The sequence below is a fragment of the Drosophila santomea genome, chromosome 3R, assembly GCF_016746245.2.
Source record: "Drosophila santomea strain STO CAGO 1482 chromosome 3R, Prin_Dsan_1.1, whole genome shotgun sequence".
Taxonomy (NCBI): Eukaryota; Metazoa; Arthropoda; class Insecta; order Diptera; family Drosophilidae; genus Drosophila; species Drosophila santomea.
The window spans coordinates 4,888,665-4,904,239 of NC_053019.2; the positions used below are offsets into that span (position 1 = coordinate 4,888,665).

Here is a 15,575-nt window from a genome sequence, read left to right on the forward strand (position 1 = left end):
CAGATGTTTGGAATTTAAGTGTTGGCATCAGATGCGGACGAAGGACAAGGCGTGGAAACGGATAAAGAAATTGCTAAAATGCTAACCTTAAAGAAAGGGGAAGCTGTGAGCGTTATTTTCGCTTTTTGGTCGTCCTTAAAGGCGGTCCCCTTCTGCATTAGGGCTCTTGGGGGCTGCATACCAAATTTTGAGGAACTGTGGGGCCAGAGACCCCCGCATTAAATATGCATGACCAGAGTGGATACCCAAGAACAGACAGCGCATCAACTCATCATCTTCGGGGTTGCGTGTTTGCATAATGGGAATGCGAGTGCCAATGTGTGACTGGATGCTGGGGCAGAAGCCCGACACATGCCTGCTTAATTAGCCAATTTAATAGTTGGTCTTGTTTATGGTGCCGACGAGATGGGTGTCCCAAGATTCTGGGATTCTGAAGCTGAAGCTGATCAAGTCGCTGGCACGCATGGCGAGGACATGAAACTCTAATTAAGCGACAAAATGTATAAAAGTCTGCTCTGCGATTATTTATTATTTGCCATCGGAATAAGAATTCGCCATCTATGAGAAAACTGGGAAATGACGCCCCAAGGAGCAAAATTTTCTAATTAAACCGAATGCGCAAAGAAAAAGAAAAAAAAAATACAGAACGGAATACAAAATAAAACGAATCGAGCCAAAAAACCCGAAATGTTTTCTAATTAAAATGAAACACAATTCGAAACATGCTAAGAAAGAAGGCACAAGCCAAAAGAAAGCAATTTGTGTGAAAAAATTAAAAGTTAGCAGCCGAACAAAAAGTGAAAACATGCTAAACGAAGCTAAAGCCACAAATCACTGAAGAAGGTAGGCTCGGGTCATCAAAGGGAGAGGGGTGGTCCTGGACCACGCCCACGCCCACACACATACACATACACATGCATGCACACCCACAAGAGTGGTCAGAAACTTTCGAAATTAATTTTCAACTTTAGTCTGCACGAGAGAATAAAAAGAAATATAATAAACAAGTCGACAATCAAAAGCACGCACACCATCCTGGCGACAATGTGTGTGACTGCCAGGTCAGGTCCTTTGAAAGTCCTTCCCCCTTCTCTACACGATCCAAGCAACAAAGGCACAAAAATATCAATTAAAATGGCAGCTTGACTTGAGAACTGTTCCTAAGCAGACTGTGTTGTAGTTGTTTTTGCTGTGGTTATTCTTCCACTAGTGTTGTTTACTCAACAGCCGCACCGCACCGAAGGAAACTTTGTAGGGGGAGTACGAATTGAAACTTGGTATGGGGCAAGTTGAGGCAACAATTCCCCACTCGCCCAGCCGAGCTTAAAGTTATTTCTACTGCTGCGGCAGACAGTTTTGATAGTTGCCCCAAAGTCCCGCGTCCCCCCATCCGGCACCCCACAATCAGTCAGCCAAAGTTGAATGGCATCTCGGGCGGAGAGCTCAAAATGCAACCCGTGCTGCTGAAATATTTTCCAGTCTGACGTGAAGATGACTATCAATAAATCCAGACACTCTTGTAGGTATGCGCACAGTTGCAGCTAAGACTATACATGCCGTTCTTGATCATAGGATTAAGACCAAGCGAAAACATAAAAGCTATTAATATTAAAGAAATATCACATGCTATTTTCATTCATGGACATCTTTCCTTGTGTTATTTGCCAACTATAATATTTAATATACATCTATAATTTTCAGCCAGAACAGTCATTTCAGACATAACAAATGTATAATAACAATGTTTAATATACGCCAACTGTAATCAATGGCTGTGCCAATATTATAATTCCAGTGGCTTTTAACTCACCACTAAATTTTTAGCCGCAACTGTGTGCAAACATGTTTAAAAGCAAATTGCTGCCGCCGGCGTCATGGCGTATGCGCAACGCGCTGTCGGATGCTAAGTTAATTAATCATACGCACCGCATGCATGCATTGCCAATAATATGTGCGCAAGCCAGATTCGAAAACGAGGCACTGCATTTTGAGGGACATGAGGTAAGATCAATCACACATATACGAAAGTAAAGTCGGTCAAGTAAACGGCATATTAAATCGCCATTAAATCAGTACCGTGTGCGCCCCTCTAAAATCAAATACGTTTAAAAAACCTATCGATGGTTGAAATGTTTCTGAAGGATATAATATTTCGGTTAAAATAAATGCTTTTAACGTTTACTAATTTAATTGTTGCCATTACGAAGAAACATTTGCTCTGCATTCGCAAGAAACGAAAAAAACTAAATAAAAATAAAAACTTTTCCTGATAAAGGGATTCCAGATTTCTACACTGAGATGCACTTTCCTAAAGCTACGCCGGCTGTCATCGTATAGCCCCGGCATATGTGTCACTTTTCATTTAGGTTCGTGGCTGTAGCTCGGCTTTTCCTGGTCAACCGACTTTATCCATGGCCCTTTTCTGCCCTGGCTGCTATGCACGATGTGATTTACTACATACAAATTGTGTACGGCAGTTGGCGCACGGGAGGCACCGGGTGGCACTGGGTTGCACCAGGATCAGAGCCAGGACCAAAACCAGGAGCAGAGCAACACAGAAAACGGAAGGCGGACTATCGCAGCAGCAACAGTTAAATGAATCAAATCCATTTCAAAGCTATTCATCAAATGTCAGCGCTTTCGCTGGCCAACCGCGCACCAGCCGAAAGCCACATCCACGAGGAACTACAACAGCGGCAGCAGCCGCATCTAGATGCAGATTTAGCGGGGGAAACATCGAAATAGAACGGATCTGGGTCCTGGTCCTGGTCCTGGTCCTGTTCCTGGTATGGCTATTGGTACTGGTACGGGTCCCTCAGCTTCGGACGTGAAGCTCTGCGGAGTAAACTCGATTTATAATTGAATTGATCCCATTATGTAGATGAAAACGTTTTTACGTGTCGTTTCGTTTCGTTTCGCTTCGTGCAAAATGGCGGACAGTGTCTGGCAGTGCAACTTCCGGCCAAATCCGAGGAGCGGCGATTGGGGGTGGGCACTGCTCCATGGAGTCAACGTTGCTGCCTGCCAAAAGCATAAACACCAAATGGAAGCTCAGATCGGCTAAGAGCAAATGGCTGCCCTGTTGTTGTGGTGGCTGCTTAAGTTAGTTTGGATATACTCTGAACTGAGAGTATTCGTGTCCTACATACATAAATGGAGTGTGTTTAGTGTTTTAGTGACTTTTCATATATAATAGAAAATAATTTATTAGATTATTTTTTGATTAAGGTACAAAATGTATTTTAAATATATCTATATTAAAAATTTTTATCATTGAAACGTTGCTAGTTAAAGTTAATTAATATATCAAAATATTCTCGTTTTCATAAAACCGAATAATTTAAAACCGTAACAATAACCGGTTTTGTTAATTTTTTTAAGGCAAACAACATATGCGTACAAAATACATTTTTCCATGTTCATATTACTTATTGACAGAAACCAATTCTAACTAACTAATTCATCCAATTCAACCTAACCATACGCTTACTCACTAGGAAACAATAAAACATACATAAGTATTGGCATACATACATAGCATACATAAGTATAAGTTAATCTTTATTTATAGTCAGCTTAAGTACGTTGCTTAAGTGAGTGAAATGATTTTCACCTACGTCCATACAATAACTTTACGAAATGGACTTCACATAAATTTAGCAATAGTTCTTTTGATAGTTTTAGTGTCTATATAAATTCATTTATCGACAAATGGGAAAGCACTTTAACACATTCAGGAACCAACAATTCTCTTAGCTGCGCAGAGCATTGGCATTTCGTAGTTACAATTTCAAGGAAATCGTTTATCCACGCTGCCATCCTTGTTGCCGTTGGCTTGGCTAAGAAAATCAAGGAAAGGATGCAGTTTGAGTAAAATAAATTGAATTTAGTGCTTATGTCCTGACATTCGCCTTTAATTTCATTTGGTCTTAAGCCAAGCCACCCTGAAAACGAACACGGCCATGGGCGTAGGGCAAACGATTCGCTGGTTCGCTTTTAATTTGCCACAGTTTCCAGCGTTTCCCGTTGTTGTTTCTGTTGCTTTCGCTCGCTTAGTTTGTTTGATTGCCTCGGTTGCGAATGCATATTGCACTGCCATCCAGACTACACCCAATATTACTAGGCACAAGTGCACTGGGAAACATTTTTAGGCCAAGTGTTATGGAGTTTAACAAATGGCAATAATAAGTGGGCTGATAAATATGTTTAATAATATTACAACTATGAATATTGAATTACCACCCTCTACCTCATAGAAATCCAGATATTGAGACGTTCATACGGACGGACAGGTATACGGACGGACATGCTTAGATCGATTGCCTATGAAAAATTGCACCTCCTAAAAGTCTTAAAAATATTGGGTTCGGGAATTCTTAATTTTATTGTGTAACAGAGCTTACGTCTAACAGTTTTTGGTTTTGCAAAATCCTATAGTCAAATTGCGGTTTTCTTAGTGTGGAGAAAACCACAACAAAATACACCCCGAGGCTAAGATATCCTATCAGACAGAACTCAGCAGTTTAATTACAAATTTCCATTCGGTAATTCAGTTGGCGCCTCCTGGTTATGATTTCTAATTGGCACTAAAGGTGAATCTGAAGAATCCCTCCGAGATTCGGTTCCCAAAAGGTAGCGCTACGGAAAAAGGAATACATGTCAGTCACGTATTCGGTCAGCCGAAACGCTCGAGCTCGAAAGCGAATGCGAGTCCTTATCGATATGGGTTTGGTTTTGTGCACTGTGCCGCAGACAATGCACAACTCAACTCTTTCAACAATGTGGCACATTGGAAGTACAAAATGCATAAATCATTTTGCCCGCTCCTCTGGCAGCAAACTACTTTTGCATGCGGCACCAAAACATAAATGTTTAAGCTGGTTTTGTTCTGTTTTGTTTTCCCCGTAATGAAAGACACAGATACGCACGCACACACTCATGCAGAGCGGAACAATGCTGTTCACATATCGAAACAATGTGCAAGAGGCTGAGCAGCCTCGAACATTTTGTTGCACGAAACTTTGAATGGGGGTAAATGTGAAATCTGTTCAACAAAATCGATGCACAATAAATTTCGTTGCAACATTTTTGCGACTGGAATAAAGTCTATCGAGCATGTGGAATGGCCAGAAGTCCGCCATCAACTCGGAGCAGTGTGCTGCAGTGCAGCTGTCCTCGTTTCTAGGTTGAGGTCTAAGGATTATCAATGTGGATTTTGATGTATTACAAGTCCTGGCAAGCTCATTGATATGCAGCGCCAATCGGGACTGAGCTGCTATGTAATCGCCGACAGAGGACCACAGTCATAGGTCGTAATAGAATATTGAATGCAGAAAAGGAGAATTGGAATTAAAATAGGTTAAGTCCGTGGGGGCATACGTTTGGAAGCAAGCAGCAAAGCAGCTTAATAAAAATGTTTTTTATTTTACTCTTTAAACGGACAAAACTTACCAAAAACAGCAGCTTACATATATTCACAGGAAGCTTAGAAATTTTAGAAGAATTCAGCAAAACTAATAGGTTCTGCTCAACTAATTTGTACCATAAAATTTGGGCGATTATAAATCATGTTTAACGCTATAACGATTCTTTTACTATTTCATGAAATGTTTTATTTTCTGAAAAGGTTGAATTTATATTTACCGACTAGCAGCACTAAAACTAGGGAAAATAGCACTTTATCACTGCTCGGGATTTAAACAAAATTAAAATGGCTACCATACAGTTTGACATTAGAAGTTAAGAACAACCAAGGAAAGGGGTTTTATCACTAAATATTTTACGGGTTTGTCTTTACGAGAATATTTGACTGAATCTATTGTTCTCTCCGATGGCCCGGAGAAATACATTTTTCAAATTATTTACATATTGCAGTCGAAAGCTGCTGACTGGTTAGCTCAACACCCGGATTCCCACCTGATGGCACCATGATTGGCCTTAAGCTCCATTTGTCTTTGACCAACACACCGGTGGGGATGCATGTATGTACATGAACTCCACCAGCAGGTCGTCACGCGTTTTTGGCATAAATTATCCATGGCATATGTGGCAGGGTTGAGCAAGGCCAGCAGTACCAGCAGCGGCAGCAGTGCCAGCAGGGCTCTATAAAAAACCATTGCACTGCCTCAATCCCTTGCCAATCTATCGTGTCATGTCGGCAGCTGCTGTGTTTAATTTACGCCACCCTACTAAAACACAGGTAAATCCCGTAAAGCGTTTCCACAATGCACAATACAACACCGCCGGACTGCATCCATATCCCTACAAATGGCCAATGCACACAGGTCTACACCGATATGGCTGTGCATGTGTGTGTAAGCTCGTATGCGCCAAATAGGGGCGGATATATATGCATCAAATATCAAAGCCATTATTTGTGTTTTGCTGCCACTGATGTCGGACGCGCAGTTGTTGCTATTTGTGCTGCCACTGCTGTTGGTTGTTAGTTCTATTAAATAAGCGGACTGCGTAACTGGGTTAATTTATATATATCGCTTGCAGCTAAGCTGTTGATATACTCGAACTCGTATAATATTGGGTTCTAAATGGCAAGCATGGATGAGATCGCAGGCAAACCGATTGAAGCTACGTGCATCTGGTTGGGCTCTTAAGTTTCCAACTGTGGCACAATTTATGAGTTCTAGAAGCTTACTATTCCAGGCTTCAAAAACAACTTACTTTCTCTACCCATAAAAAAAAAAAATTTGAAAAACTATCTCGGTCAAAGTTCAAAGCACAAAAGGGTCGAATGTCAAGTGCTGTAAAATTGCATAGCTTGCCCACCTTTTTTGTCTCACTGTCTTCTAGTATTCTTTCCTACAAATATTTTTCGCTCTTCTTGCCTGTATAACTATATTTTTTGTCTTTCTTTTCAGCCTGTTGTGCCCCTCCAAAGTGAGTGACTGACTATAAAAAAACGCGGCCCGAAGAACTGTGTCTGTGTCTGACTGAAAAGTAGCTATAGACGAAGCCAAGAGAAGGACATATTTTTAGCAACGAAGAAGCTCTACCCTTGCCAGCATAATCTGATGAAATCTTAAGCTGAGAAAAGATCGGATTGGGAAAATAATATATTATTTTATCTGGGAAATACAGACATACAAATTGCAATGTTAGAGCATGTTCGAATTCATGAAGGAAACTAACTGAATTGGAATGAATGCATCTGAACCCTTGTAAAATGCAATCATAAGTCGCATAAGTTGCACAGGAAATGCCTAATTCACAACTAAACATATTTATTTATGTTTTTAGCTAGTTAAAAGCGAAAACAATCCTTTTCAAGGGTTTTCAAGGGTACCAAGAAAAAATACCTAGCCTCTACAACGAGAGGGAACAGCAGCATTTCACTACAATAAAAGGGCCAATTTTCAGTACTGGCCATACAGACAGAGATGGAATAAGATAGGACCGACTGGCAGGCAGCCAGACATAAAGACGGACATCTTGTCACATTTAGGGGCCAGGGCACAGTCACAGTGCACAGTCCACTTAGGAGCAACAAAAACGGAAGTGAAAAGCGCGACACAAATTGAAAACGAAATGCCCCAACTGATGCTAAAGAGTGAAATGCCTTGCTTATATTTATTTTGCTCTATTCTTTTTCCACCCTCGTTCTCTAAATATTTTGATAAATTCTTAAATGGCTTAAATTGCAGGGCAGTTGGCCCATTGCAATGCAGAGCAGTGCATTGCAGTGCATTGCAGTGTAGAAGGAGCACGCTGGTCGTCGAGCGACCTGCATGCGGAATGCAAGTAATTTTCCAGGCTAGAAAAGGACGCCCGACTCGACGGACCATTGGGTCCATTAATTTTATGCACATTGCCCTGCCAGTCACTCAGTCACTCAGTCATCTGCAGCTTCCTACCCGATTTGCTTCTCGCTTTTCACTCAAGAGCTCGGGCAATCAAATTAAAGCGTTCGACAATTCCGAATACTCTGTGCGGTTCATTGGGTTTTTAACCCATTCTGACTTGGCTCCAAGGACTCGAGTTGCTCGATGGCTTGCCGACCCCGAAACTGCCACAGCCAACTGGAAGTGACAACGAAACTTCAGTTGCACTTTTCGTTTTGATTGCATTTAATTTGGGTTAAAGCCCGAGCAAATGAGCTTTCCAATTGAGCGCCAATCGAATTGCCGGTGTCAGCATTTCACTGTAAGAGTATCGACGCTTCTGCCAATTACCGCATATCGGTGCTCCGTTAAGTTAAGAAAGAATCTGGATCGACTTTATATTTGCGTCTTTCCCAGGGCTTCAAAAACCATTGCAATATTATTTGGCTTGGTCAATTAATTTATTTATTATTTTCATTTTAGTAGATTAGCAAGGAACGCAAGAATAGCTAAGCAATTATTGAATACCTTGAAGGTTTTTTAGCGTAAAGATACAAGTTTTCACTATGTGATTAATAACTTGTTGTAAAAGTTCTAAAATTAAATACATATGATTTGATTTGAATTACTCTAAAGGCAGAGAAGCCTTACAGCCCTAAAGCATACACATGTCTCTGATAAGGGTTCGAATGGGAATCTCTGGGGTATTAAATTAACAAGTTGCCAACAACAGAATGAGGCGCGAACACTTTGCCAAGATTTTGACCAAGACGGAAACGCAACTGGGACAACTCTCGGCTTCCGTCTGTGCCTCCTCCTCTGGTTGTTCCTATGATGTTGCCTCCATTTGTGTCCTGTCGCCATCTCCGCCTCCTGTTGGTGTGGCTCGTCCACATCCTGCTGCGTTTGCCAAGATTAGAGCCGCAGTAGTCGCGACAAACAGGCACGAACCGAATACGCACAGACACACGCACACACAACTTGAACCTATTTCCGCTTCCGGTTGGCTTTCTGAATACAATTAACAGTTTGCGGGTAAAATGCCCTGCCAAAAGGATTGGCTGGGGGGATTGGCGGGGGGTTGCTTACAAAAGCCTTTGCATAAATTATGAGCAGGCCACCAGATAAACGCGATAAATTATCGGACAGACTTCGCCGAAGGGAACCGAAAATGCAATCTGCTGCATTTCCACATGCTTTCCTTGCCATTATCCTTTGTTTAAGTGTCAAGAAAAAGTGCACACAACCACACACCCACACCCTACCACACAGACCGTGTCAGAAGCACCCACACACACACTCACACACGCATGTTCTTTGTTTTGTCTTAAGTAGCCTGGCTCGCGCTGTTGTTATCGTTGTTTTTGCTGCTTAGCCGGCTTGCTTTTTATGGGCAACGCCTGACAGGAAGCGGAAGTTTCAACGCGCAGGCGGAAATTATTGTTTAGCTTTATTGTTTAGACTGCTTTAGAAATTTGTTTGCCGAATTATTTCTGTTCAGTCATCGCTTTTGCCAACGACGGCCGCTGCGTTCAGCAGTCTAAATTCGCTGGGCGTGTTTTATGCTCGCCAAATTTATGGATAGTCCGAAATGTCTGGCCCCTCAATGCGAATGTGTGTGTGTGTGCAAATAGAGGCGCACAGTCACAAGCAAGCACAGGCGCACACACACGCATGGGGCTTAGACAATGCTGAGCCCATAAAATAACAGAAAACACAAGCCAAACTCACATGCAGACAACAGCTTTGCATTCAAAGTAGTTTTGGCTCGGCAAGCTTATGGAGAAATACAGAGATTTTTACGCATGTCCGTAACTTAAAAACTTAAAGTTTTAATTCTCCAGAATGCTTATGTACATAATGTTTGTGTAACCCATTTGTTTATGCTGCAACTAAATCACTTTTGCAAATATTTTCAAACTTATGTGTGTAGAGTTATTTGTTGTAACATTTATCTTTTTTAGGTCAAAGGGTATATTGATTTCATTCCAAAGATTACAGCGCAGTGAATGTATAAATATTTTCTTGATCAGCAGCCGAGAATATATATTTTTGATCTCACAACTCAGTCTTCACCCTCGTTAATTAAGACCTTTTCGTGATGTGTTGTTTAGGCGCATTTTAAATGAAATATTATGGAAACTGCCAGCAGTCACTATATATTATCTGAAATATGTCTATCTTAAATATATCATATTAATAAATGTTATGTAAACTTCTGTCAAATCTAGCTTTATTTGGGTTCAGCTTATAGTTTTCTCAGTTTGCAGTAACTGGACTATTTAAAAGTTAAAGCCTGACTTTAAGTAAAACAGCGCGTTTCTTCCATTGCAATTAATGTATTTTTGTTATGGGTAAAATGTAAATATAAATTAATTTTGAAGAAAATTTCTATTCACCCTAAACAACATTTTTTTTCCGGCCCGCCACCCAATCGATTTATTCAAATTAGAATTGCCTCTCCAATTGCCGGCATAATTTAATTACTTTTAAGACCCTTAATAAATACAAAACTCATTTAATGATAAAAGTTATGTTTGGCATAAATAAAAGCCTGAAAGCTTTCAAGGTAATTAAACATTTGTCACGCCAACAAGGCCGCGGCGAGGAGACCAAAACAAGTGCGCAAATAAAGACGAAGGTAGTACCCGAATATATACATATATGTATGTTTATGCATGTATGCAGGAGGCATTCATAACATTTTTTAATGCATTTTAAAGGCACAGCTTTCCGGGCGACAGGTAATGCAAAGATTATGAGCGCAAACAAAGGCGCACGGAAAACAAACCGGAAAGCTTCGCGCTTTCCTTTTAAGCAGAGAGCCTATTAAAATAAATTACAGTGCATTTTTTTTCTGCTCTTCCTTTTGGACAAAAATTAACAGCAACAGGAGGCGGAGAAAAAACAAAGGAGGGGCTGGCCAAATGTATGTGATGGGCGTGGCAGGAGGGGCAGGCGGGGCAGGCAAAGCAGAAGGACTACTCACTGAATAATTCATGAGTGTCGCGGGCGCCAGCGGAGTATAGTGTTATATTTAATAAGCTGCGGGAGGGGATCCTCTTTCGGTAGGGAGGGTGGAGGATGGAGGGCGGTACAGCAACGGGAATCAGACACAAAGGGCATGACTATCAAAAATTCAAAAGTCCTTCCGCACCACAGAAAACAAGAGCGGCCAACTCAAATTTGACAAATTTCGTTGCCTACTGTTTTGGGTCCTGGGTCCTTGGCCGATGCTTTAACTTAATCATTTAATAAAACTTTTATGCTGACGACGTTGGGCGTTGGGCCAACGCCGACATCGATGTCGATGTCGATGTCGCCTCCTTCACTCCAATTACTTTTGTTGCCATTTTTTCCTTTTTTTTTCTCTTCTTCTCCCTGGCGTCAGGCGAAGGACACTTATTAGCCCACCGCTGCCCTGTCCTGTGCTGGCTTTTTATTTTGGCATCTTTGCCGCCCTTTTTGCCGTGGTCTTATATTTTAAAATTATGTCAATTTCTTTTGAGCATAAAGAGCGCGGATTTTCAGCGCATTGTCCCATGGAGCTTCTGGATGTCCTAGCCGACAGGATGACAGGAATGGGGAGAGGGTATAGGGAGGGTTGCCCGTGCGTGTCCCTGTGCCAAGCTGGCTGCAAAGGGTCGAACGTTTAAGCTGATTGTGTGTTAATCGCGGTTAACTTGACGGGCGACGCCATAAAGAGGGCAAAGTGTAATTATAGCCCGGCACTTTCGGGGAAAACTTTTGTCATAATTATTAAGTTCACAGAGCAGATGCTTTAGAAAACAGAAAACTCGACCTCTCAAAGGGCTTAGGCTAGTTTTTAATCGATACATCATTATTTACCAACAGACTTGGTAAGACAACTAAGATATTATGTAATAGGTATATTTTTATGTTAGTTAGGGAAATAAATCAATCTGCCCACTTCATTTTGTAATGAAATAGCTTTAAAATGTACGTATGTCATGTACATATAATAGATGCACGGGACATTTACCCATCTGTGCACTTTAAGTCTAATTTATATATCTACTTTACAATTTTTGCCACTTCATAGATTCTAAATTTTCCACCAAAATTATGGGTTATTTTTTTCATATATGTACCGAGAATTTCTATACAATCCACACATTTATAAATATTTCAATTACTCTGCCCAAAAGTATACTTACAGCGAAGCACTTTTCTCTGCTGCCATCGTAAACTGTCGAGAAAATGTAAACGCTCAAAAATTCTCAGCATTGGAAGGAAATTCTACAAATCCTTGCCATATAAAATATGCAAATCCGACTCACTTAGCTTGCAAAATGTTTCCCCCATAGTAGTTTGCCCCATTTTCTCTGCGAGAATTCTTCCCTGGTGAGATGGCGGAGAAGACACACCTGAAAATAACTCAATGACTGCCACAAATTTGCCATTTTTATGCGTCTCATAAATACTGCCAGCCATCAATGTGCCCGAGGGCTGCTCAAATGCTGTTTGTCCAAGGTTATGGAGGAAAATATGCTGAAGTAGAACGCCGATGCAGGTGAGCGTTGTTGCTGGGGAAATAAAAATAAAGCGAAGGAAAAGCCAGATCGCTTGTGCACATCACGCATACGCACCGTGGCACTTCGTGGACAAACATATGCAAAATCATCGACTCAGTATTTGCATACAAATGTCATACATATACCGCACTGCGGGAGTGTGTTTGTGTGGCAAGTATTTCTGTTGCAATTTCCGGCTACTATAACCGGAAGTGAAGCTGCTCAAAAATTCATGCAACCGTAAAAGGAGCAAAGTGCGCCAATAAGCAGAAGCAAAAGCATGAGGAACCCATGTTCGACAGTCGGCATTTCGATGGTTGGCATTTCAGTATTTTTTGTTTCGTATCCTTTTTGCAATATTTCTCATCGGCAAAACACTCTTTGCATATTTCCTAGCGTCGTCGTTCTCCGCAATTTACATATAAAATATTTTGTGCGAATTACACACACATTCAGGCATCAAGTGCTGGCATCGCATAAATCGCATTTTATTGATTTATGACAGAATTTTTAATAGTTTGGAAATGGTTCCCGATAAATATATTCTATTTATGCATTATTGCATTTCTTGAACCATAAATTCAATGCCTCGCAATGTCTTCAATGTCTTATGATATATGGGAAAGGGTAGGCAGTGTTTAAAAATGAAACCAAATGCGTATCTTTAAGACTATCCAATGGAAATAATCCCTTTTGTTCATATTTATAGAAATGAACGAAACGTTTATTCGGCTTTATTTTATTCGAATGTAAACGAGATTTTTTTCTGCTTTCTGTTGTTGGAATAAATTTCTCGTGTCCGCAGCCCTTTGCCAGTGAAATCAATTCACTTGTGAACAGGGCAGAGCGACAGCCGCCGGAAAGTGGAATGTTTGCCATAAGAATTGCTCCGGATCGGGGAATATTTAAATGTTCCACCCTTTTTTCAATTTGAGCCTCAAACAAATCAGAGAAACGGAAATAATTAAATTTTTGGCGCCGGGAAAAATACAATTTTTCGCACGGTTACCAGTGCAGGGCAGAGCAGAAAAAAACCATCGAAAATGCATCGAGTCCTGAAGGTTGCGCCTTTTGCCACCAGGACGGATGCGTCTGAAATGCAGCTGCTGTGTACAATGATTTTTGCTCCCTCATTCATTAAAAAACAATTAAATGTGCGACACGCGAACTTAATTACACTTTTATGTGGCCAGCTCGGATGACAACAAGCATGCTGCCCATGTCGGCTCCACCGAAGGATTCACCTCCCCAGCAGGATGCTCATCTACCATTTGTGGTTTTTAGTGCGTGCCCGTTGTGGAAAACTCTTCAACTTGAATATTTTATGGCCTTGCAACGGACCGCGGACTACGGACCATGGGCTCGTTGCACGCGATTGTCCATGGGCAGGCTTCAAACAATTTGTATAATCAACAATTAAAGAGCGGATCGGCTCGTGGCCGCGCATTAAGTGCGCATTGTCTGGACACCATTCCCCTTCCGTCTGGAGGCAGATTTTCCAATTTGTACTCGCAGCAAATTGCAAAGTTTTGTTTTGCGGTTGTTTCCATCTCGCCAGGACAGCCAGGACAGACGAGCGTGAAAAACAGACAAGACAACGCATTTTCGCATTTTCGGACAGCAGTAAACTTCAATTGCGCGTTAAAAATCACCCCCAGTCCGCGTTCACGTTTTTCCAGTCTTAACCCATTAAAACATGCCCTGCGCGGCGGATCTCCTTGTTATTAATGGCATTAATTAAAATTTAAATTTGTTACAAACCCGTTTAACGCCGCTCCGTCTGTCACTTGCGTAACATAAATTGCTTGAGATGCTGTCTGAGATTCCCGAAAACTGTAGACTGGCATCCGCTCCATATTTCTGACATTTGGCTATGCCTTGTATGTATTTCCGACAAGTAATTTTTGTGCGTTTGCGAAAATATATTAAAAACATTTGAAGCCAAAATTTCACGCACCAAGCTTTGCATACTAAGCCCATAAATTGCGCCCATCCAAAAGCATTGGGTTATTTCATGCTAAATATATACGTACATCCAATCGTAGCAACACGCGCCGCTCGTAATCATGTCAGATGTCCATGGTGGGCATGGCTCAACATTTCAGGAGCCGAGAACTAAGCCTCACGGCTTTTGGTTTTTGTCAGCGCAAGAAATCCCAAAATTAAATAGAAAATAATTTGATTTATGCTTGTGTGAGGACTACTCGTATAGACCTTTGGCTGACTATCCATTGTTATTTTTGAATATTTACGACCATGGAATGGGCAGATAGCGAGCATTTTCGGTGGAAAGAGTGCAATAACATCTCATTAATCCAATTAGACATGGGACATCAAGCATAGCGCATACGCACTGTGGGCTGTTTTAGCACAGCATGATTTCTGCTGCTACTTCATTAGACATGTATGCCGGCTTTCCGACGAACAGGACTTCTACTTATACATCTATTTATCGGACATTTATCACGAAATTACTGTAATAACTTGGCGTGCCTGGATTTATGTTGGAAAATTATTTTCAGTTATTTTTCACCTCCTCCCGCTCGACAGAGCTCTCCACGCCGCCTTTCGCTTTCAATTATGTCCTAGATCTTTTGTCCTTCGCCTTCTGCATGGTTTTTCGATGATGGAATCACACAAACTGCGGTCAAATCGCACGCACGCCTGGCTCGGCAACATTTAGCTAACTGATTTGTCGCCATTCATTGGAGTTGTCATTGTTGCTTTCGGGGCGGTTTTCGCTTCTCTTGGCATTTTTGATGATGACAAAGAAGGTTGTGGCGAGTCTGCTGCTGGTAAGCCGGTTTTTCTTGTTAGCGTTCTGGCCGCCGTTATGTGTGAGATTTCCGGCGCAAGGATTTATGGGACAAAATATATAACAAAGTTTCTGCGTTTAAGCTTGTCACCATTTCGAAGAAGAATCCTGTGAAAAATGCTGGATTGTTTCGGTGCCTGCATCTACTGAAATTAATTATAATGTTTTTCATAAATAAATAACTGTATATAATAAAATAAAAATAATTTAAATGAATATTTTCTCTGTCATTCTTTTAATATTCATATTGAATAAGGGAATACCTCATTAAGTGGCACTATATAAATAAACTTTTCGTTCTACACATCATATATAAATAACTTTACCCATTCTGACTTCCACATGCATTATTAGTGTTATTTCATTATTTATACTCCTGAGCAGGTTGTT

At 41.1% G+C, this 15,575-nt stretch overlaps 1 long non-coding RNA gene across 1 annotated transcript; it reads right to left on the minus strand.

Moving 5' to 3' along the window:
- Nucleotides 1-13,231: 13,231 nt before the first annotated feature.
- On the minus strand, nucleotides 13,232-15,556 carry LOC120452288. The gene is made up of 3 exons (XR_005616450.2): nucleotides 15,512-15,556; nucleotides 14,132-15,331; nucleotides 13,232-14,071 (listed from the first exon to the last, which is right to left on the minus strand). It is a non-coding gene; the product is annotated as an uncharacterized LOC120452288 (long non-coding RNA).
- Between the last annotated feature and the right edge of the window lie 19 nt (nucleotides 15,557-15,575).